Below are 7,495 nucleotides of genomic sequence, written 5' to 3' on the forward strand. Positions count from 1 at the left end.
CACCCTGCCTCCGTCCCATGCGGGTCTTCACCGCAGTGGTGACAAAACTCTTTTAATTTCTGGCAAACGCTCTTCGTCTCCTGCCTCTTCCCTCTTTCATTGCCCTGCCCTCTGCTGCTCCTCGCTCTCCCTCTGTGGATAACGCAGCCACTTTATACGAGGGTTAATCTCTCGGGCTACTGAAAAGCAGCTATGTAAATAGGCTTCCGCCCAGGCACTCCTGAACTTTTAAGGGGCTGCCGGAAGGGTGAGGGAGATAAATGAGCACCTGCCAAATGTAAACAGATCTAGCCCCAAGGGCAGTGGCGTTTGCCCGCTGAGGTTATCCCTCTTAAAGGAGCAGGGGGATCACCGGCTGGCAACAATTCCCGTGCTTCCAGGCCCTCCAACTGCTGACTCAGATGAGACATGACCCTGCGGCTAGGGGGGTGAGGGCCTGAGCCAAAGGAGAAGGAGCTCCACCCATAGCTAGGCCACAGATTCATTCATGTAGGAGCAGCCATTGTTTCTACGATCTATGCTAACATCTTTGGGCATGAGGTCCCAATGTGAGCGCAATAACATTAACATTGTCACGGAGATTTTAAACAGGAGGCGCAAAATATACTCCCTAACTCTTCCTTTGTAGAAGGCCATGCCTTTGTCTGACCAACACAGAAACTGCTTTCTGTCTTCTCCGAGACCCAGGGAAACAAAAGTACAGAAAACTGAGAAATATTAATTAAAGGGCGGATATGATTATAGAGAGAGAGAAAGAAAGAAAGAGACAGCCATTTGCTGGTAAAGAATAACCTCTCTCCTTGGCCAAGCCAGGTCCTATAGCCTATCCTTGCACTATCTGTTAACTGCATATTAAGCAAGATTACTGTTTTCTCTTATTTTATTTTTCATTCTAAAGTTTTACATTGTTCATTTTGTAAGGATTTGTAATAGATTTCTTAGAAAGCACATTCCCTTAGATCTTTGGGTTTTTGGGGGTTTTTTAATCTCATCAGTGACTTTATAGAATCAAGACTCTGGCACATGAGAAACCATAATCCCTGTTAAGCAGTTTCCATAGGAAGAGTTTGAGTCAGATTTGCTAAGAACGTATGCTGGTTAGAGTTGGCTCTGAATGAAGTCAGGGTGAGTATCCTTTCTAGCTTTCCGCTCACACACGCACTCATAAAACAGACTGCTCTGAAGTGAAGTAAGCACCATTAATAGAAGGATGCAATGAACTGAAATTCCACTTCTCCATAACGTTAACAGATGCAAATTCCTTCAGCAGAGCTACAGTCACAACAGTCATTCTCTGAAGACCATATGTGGATTGAGTGCTATTGGTGGGACCGCTGAATATGCTCAAATTTCTTAGGAAATTAGGCCAAATTCTTTATTTCCATATTGCCTCTCAGAAATATGCCAAATCATAACAACTTGACTACAAACTGCAATCTGAGGATTTCCTATAATTCGCTAAACCTAGATTATTGCATTCCAAAGATGGACAAAATCACTGCACCAGCAGGTTCTACCTTACCAAGGCTATGTACATTGGTAGGAACTAAGAAATGAGTAGAAGAGAAACATTTCCATGACAGGTTAGCAGTAGGTCCCGGAGAGCATCTCCAGGATCCCTTTCTCTTGTCTATCCCAACCTTGGAGGAATCCCTTGTAAATAACAAGCAGAAAGCAAAACACAGAAATGGATGCAGGAAGTAATGAGGAACCAGCCACAGTGACAGCTCATGCGAACATTATTCGTCCACCAAATATCTGCATTCCAGCTCGGTTTTTGCATCCATAGGAATGGACCTTGTCACCTGACCATGATGGGATTTTCATCTGGCCACATGCAATACATAAGAAACCATTAACTTAACAGCATACGAATTGCCAAACTGGGTCATCAAGCTACCCAGTATCCTATTTCCAACAGTGGCCAATCCAGGTCACAAGTAGCTGGCAGGATCCCAAAAGGTTGATAAATTTCATGCTTCTTATGCAGGGATAAGCAGCGGATATCCCCAAATCCATCTTAATAATGATTTGTTGCCTTTTCTTCCAGGAACTTGACAAATCTTTTATAAACCTAGCTACACTCACATCCTCCAGCAACAAATTCCAGAGTTTAATTGTGCATTGCATAAAAAAAATATTTTTTCCTACTTGTTTTAAATGTGACCCTTAGTCTTTGTACATTTTGAAAGCGTAAACAACCAATTTGCGTTTACCCGTTCCACTCCACTCATTATTTTATAGACCTCTGTCATATTCCCCCTCAGCCGTCTCTTCTCCAAGCTGAAGAATCCTAACCTCTTCAGCCTTTCCTCATAGGAGACTCATTCCATCCCCATTATCATTGTGGTCACCCTTCTCTGATTCTGCTATATCTTTATTGAGATTTAGTAACCAGAACTGCATACAATACTCAAGGTACAGTTGCAGCATGGAGCGATATAGAGGCATTATGATATTCTCTGTTTTATTCTCCATTCCTTTCCTAATAATCCCGAGCATTCTATTTGCTTTATTAGCTAATGCTGCTGCACACTGAGAAAAGGATTTCAACATGTTATCCATGATGATACCTAGATCCTTTTCCTGGGTGGTGGCACCTTGCATTGTGTAGCTATAATTTGCATTGCTCTTTCCTACATGCCTCACTTTGCACTTATCCACATTAGATTTCTTCTACCATTTGCACGCCCAGTCTAACAAGGTCCTCTTGCAATTTCTCACAATCCTCTAACAACGTTGAATAATTTTGTATCATCAGGAAATCTGATCACCTCACTTTTTCCCATTCCTAGGTCATTTATAAATACGTTAAAAAGAAGTGGTGCCAGAACAGATCCCTGGGGCACTCTACCATTCACCTTTCTCCGTTGAAAAAAAAAATTGACCATTTAGCTCTACTCTCTGTTTTCTATCTTTTAACCAGTTCTCAATCCACAATAGAACACTTCCTCCTATCCCATGACTTTTTAATTTCCTCAAGAGTAACTCATGATGTACTTTGTCAAACTGAATGCATTTCATGCAAGAGATGTCAAACACGAGTCCTAATCCTGCTTCTAGAGATACACGCACACATGTGCAGCCTCTATTATATATCTGCTTCTCTTTTCTACCTGCCTTTGATGGATCAGTCATCTCTGCAACATCTGGCTGACATCAAGATTCCTGCTCATCTAAATAGTAGGCATTTCCTGTTCCATGCTGGCCCCTAGTGTAGCAACCAGGAAGCAGCAATAGCAGAAGCGATCCGAGGGCTGCTGTAGGGCTCTGATCCATGAATTCCCAAACTCTAGCCGAGAACAGCACTATTTTGTAACCTTAGTGACAAACAGGATTTTAACTACAGGCTCATGACTAACCAGTGAGATATGAATATATTTTATGGCATTTAGATTTGAATTACATTTCAAAATGACAAATATTATCTGTGCTGCAGCACAGAAAGGGTCATTTTCAGAGGGACTTTCGTGGGTACAGTTTTACCTAGAGAAATGTACTTTTACTGAATTGCCCACCTGATATGCAGTAAAGATATGTCTGCCGGTCACGTTTGTGCATAATTTTAAATCTAGGACTGCCTCTGCTCAGTCCGGGTAGAGTTGGGGAGGGGTTTGGACATTCGTGCATGCTTTTGGATTTTATAAAGCATGTGCATACATTTTTAGAGGAAATAAGTGCAGACATTTTAGCAGGTGTAATTTTGTGCAGGTAGTTTATTTAGGAACACTTATGGATCACCTTACAGATTAATGTAAATCTCTCAAAGCAATGGACATCAAACAATGAACTAGAACTATTGAAAAACCAAAAACAAGAGATAAAAGCCAGGAAAATACACATACAATTAAAGCAGTCTTGAAGTAACGAGCAGATGGTGGCGACTGTGACGGAGTAGGAGGCCACCTAAGTGCTGGAGTTTATTTATATTTTCAGATGATATTCGATTGTCATCTCCTGTCTCAGGCTGCTGCAGGAAGGGTATAGTGTAGATGACGTGGTTAGATGCCTTCCCGGTGAATGGGATTGCTAGCAGTGAAGAAAGATAAAGACTAATTTTATACAAAGAGGTCATAGCTAGAAGATTGGTGTTACTCTATAATCGGATTGAGGACTGGATGGACAGATCAAGGGTTCGAGCAGGTAGAATGGTGTTATAGTGGATCAGACTGCGGGTAGATCTGGTTGAACAACCATGACTTAGCTCTCTTCCAGAAGGTGAGGTTGTGTGAGTCAAGCTGAATGGGCTGTGGAATCTCCTTCCAGAGATGGGAAGCATAACTGCTAAAGGCTCTCAGTCTCATGCAGGACAATTTTGCAGCAGTCAAGGATGGGGAGACAAGAAGGGCCATCTGTGAAGGAGTCAGAAACTGCAAGAGGTATTGTAGGGTAAGTCTGCTCACACATTTGAAGGTGAAGCAGAGAATATTGAATTTTATCCTGGCTTCCATGGGGAGACAGTGTAGATCATATAGGATGGGTCTTATATAGTCTAAGGATTTGGCGCCTACCAAGAGTCTGGCTGCAGTGATTTGCATGAGTTGCAACATTGCATGTTGGTCTTGAAGATACCATTAATTAGGGTATTTGCAACAATCTAGTCCACTGGTGAACGACTGAAGCTAAGATATTGTGGTAGAAGTAATGGCATAGTTGCCTAATCTGATAGAGGCTCTCACTACATCAATGATGTGGGATGTCAGCAATAGAAACATGTCAAGTTGGACCCCCAGGCTCCAGCCTCATTCTTTTGGCTGGAGGGAGGTACTTGCTAGGGATGGTAAGGAGTGTAAGGGATGATCTCGTCAGCTCAGCCAGAGGAGTTCTGATTTGGAGGGACTGAGACTGAGTTTATATCTGTTGAGTCATTAAGCTTCTGCTGAGAGACAAATTGCTGGGATTCATGATGGGCAAATCCTGGTCAGCTCCAATGCTGACACAGAGCTAAAGGTCTGAATGAGATTACATATTGGACAAACATATATATTAAAGAGTGTTGGAGAAAAGACAGTGCCTTTCAGAACTCCACAAGTGAAGGCTCGGAGGGGTTGATGATTTGTTGGCCCACACATTGACTTCTGTTGGACAAGAATGATTTAAAGTACCTGAGGGCAGTACCAGTGATGCCAATGTTTCTGAGGTGCTGGATGAGGAAATAGTGGTCAATTGTGTCAAATGCTGCAGTAAGATCATATAGAATGTAAGATCATGTAGAGTGTTATGGTGAATATAAGACTTTTTTAAATGTTTTGATATAAAGTTTGATACAAATAAATCTAATTAATATTCAGATATACAGGTATGTGCTATTTTGGTATTCTTTTTTTTTTAATTTAGGATTTTTATTGCTGTGATACACAATAAACAGATACAACCCCTAGTAAATTACAACAACAGGCATCTATAACATAGGACAAGAGCAAAAAAGAAAACATCATGATACAGTAGCATCAGCAAAGTTTGTGGAAGTATCCCCCACCCCCCATCATGCCTTATAAAGTCCAATTGACCTTGAACATGAATACAGCACTCCAAGCTGCTATAGCTCTAGGGCCACTCCCAGTGTGGTTGAGTGGTAGGAGCTAAAGGTGAAAGAAAAAATAGGTCACATGTGTTCTTAAAGAGTCTTAAAGGTTAAGGTTCTCCACGAAATGTAGGGTTCCCAGATTAGGTTAAATTTAGGAAGTCTTTGGTATTTCAGCACCGTAAGACGATATAGAAGACAGACACTGTCCAGGCGATGTAGCAGTTCATCCAAAGTAGGTGGTTGAGGCCTCTTCCAACGATAGGCGATCTCCATTTTAGTCGCTGTACAAACTTGTTGTACTAAGGTCTGAGCATGGGAAGGTAGAGATTCGCATGAAGAAAAGAGTAACGCCTGCCCCATCGTAAGTTGGCAAGGCAGGCGAAGCAGATCGGTCAACAGCCCAGAAACATAGGACCAGAGAGGGCGAATAAAGACACAAGTCCACCAGACATGTAGAAAAGTCCCCTCCTGGTGACAATTCCGCCAACAACGACTGTCCGCCTGAGGATAATAGCGATGCAGCCTCGCCGGCGTCAAATACCACCGGTACTATTTTGGTATTCTAATGATACATGTACCCATCATCCCAAAAACGTAGAGATCTCTAGGTAGCACCAGACACAATGATAGAAGGTTCCAAGTCCTTTTTACTTGCCACATCATGGTGGGTCAGCCAAGCCTTCTTTATCAGACCGTACAAGGCACAAGTAAGAGCAATGTAACTATTTAAAATTGCCTTCCTAAAATGCACAGGATCTTCCCAGGGAGAAATCTGGGCTTGAGAGGTCGTTACAGCAGGCAGGCTGCAGAGGCCACAGAAGAGAAGTCCTTGTATATGGTGGGTGGTGGCCCAAGGTGCTTTTATGGATTAGAGTAGGAGCACTTAACCTACAGAGCTTTCCTGGGTCTTTGTTTAATGGTTTCATTGCCTTAATTGTATGAATGAGTCTTTGAGGTGGAGAGAGCAATGCCAGCTGCTGTTTGGAGTGTTTGTTGAATGAGAGTAAATGATGCATCTTATTTGGTAGAACCTTGGGCCAGACGGTCAGTGTTGTTTCAACTCTTAGACAAGGTTTATCATTTTGTTATTTTTTTGTGTGTATCGAGGGGGCTCTCTCTTCACCTGCGTCCACATGTGCAGGCAGCTGCGCACACTTCGACGACATATTGTTCAACCTTCCTTTATCAAAATACAGCCCACTTCACGCTTTGTTTGCACTGGATCATGGATCTCCTGAACATAAGAAATTGGAACGTGCTGATGCATGGTACATCTAACGACCTGCACATTCCAGGCAAATCCTGGCCAGATGTAGCCACAGTCATTTATCAGGACAAAGCCTTTTACCCCTGCAGCATAACTGTTTGCTTCTGGAAAAAGGTTTCAAACTGCAGAGATAGAAATATAGGTCAACAAACAAGCTACAGATGATACCATTCTGTAAGGCTAACCTGATCCACCTGTGACCGGCTTCAGTAACACCAATCTTCTAGCTATGACCTCTTTGTATAAAATGAGTCTTTATCTTTCTTCACTACCAGCAATCCCATTCACCGGGAAGGCATCTAACCACGTCAACTACACTATGCCCTTCCTGCAGCAGCCTGAGACAGGAGATGACAATCGAATATCATCTGAAAATATAAACTCCAGAGCTTAGTTGGCCTCCTACTCCGTCACAGTCGCCATCATCTGCTCATTACTTCAAGACTGCTTTAATTGTATGTGTATGTTCCTGGCTTTTATCTCTTGTTTTTGGTTTTTCAATAGCTCTAGTTCATTGTTTGAATAAAACCCAAGCTCTATATCCTCATGATTCTGTCCTTAGTCATGCTGTGCGGCTCTCCAGCTAAAACCTTATCTTCCATGGCCCTCAGGAGCAGCTCCTGCTTAGCCTCCTGCACGGGGGGGGGGGGGGAAGGAAGAGGGGTGTAGACGATGTGCTGCAATCCCCAGCTCCACCCAAC

Source organism: Rhinatrema bivittatum, chromosome 17, assembly GCF_901001135.1.
Source record: "Rhinatrema bivittatum chromosome 17, aRhiBiv1.1, whole genome shotgun sequence".
In the NCBI taxonomy this organism is placed as follows: Eukaryota; Metazoa; Chordata; class Amphibia; order Gymnophiona; family Rhinatrematidae; genus Rhinatrema; species Rhinatrema bivittatum.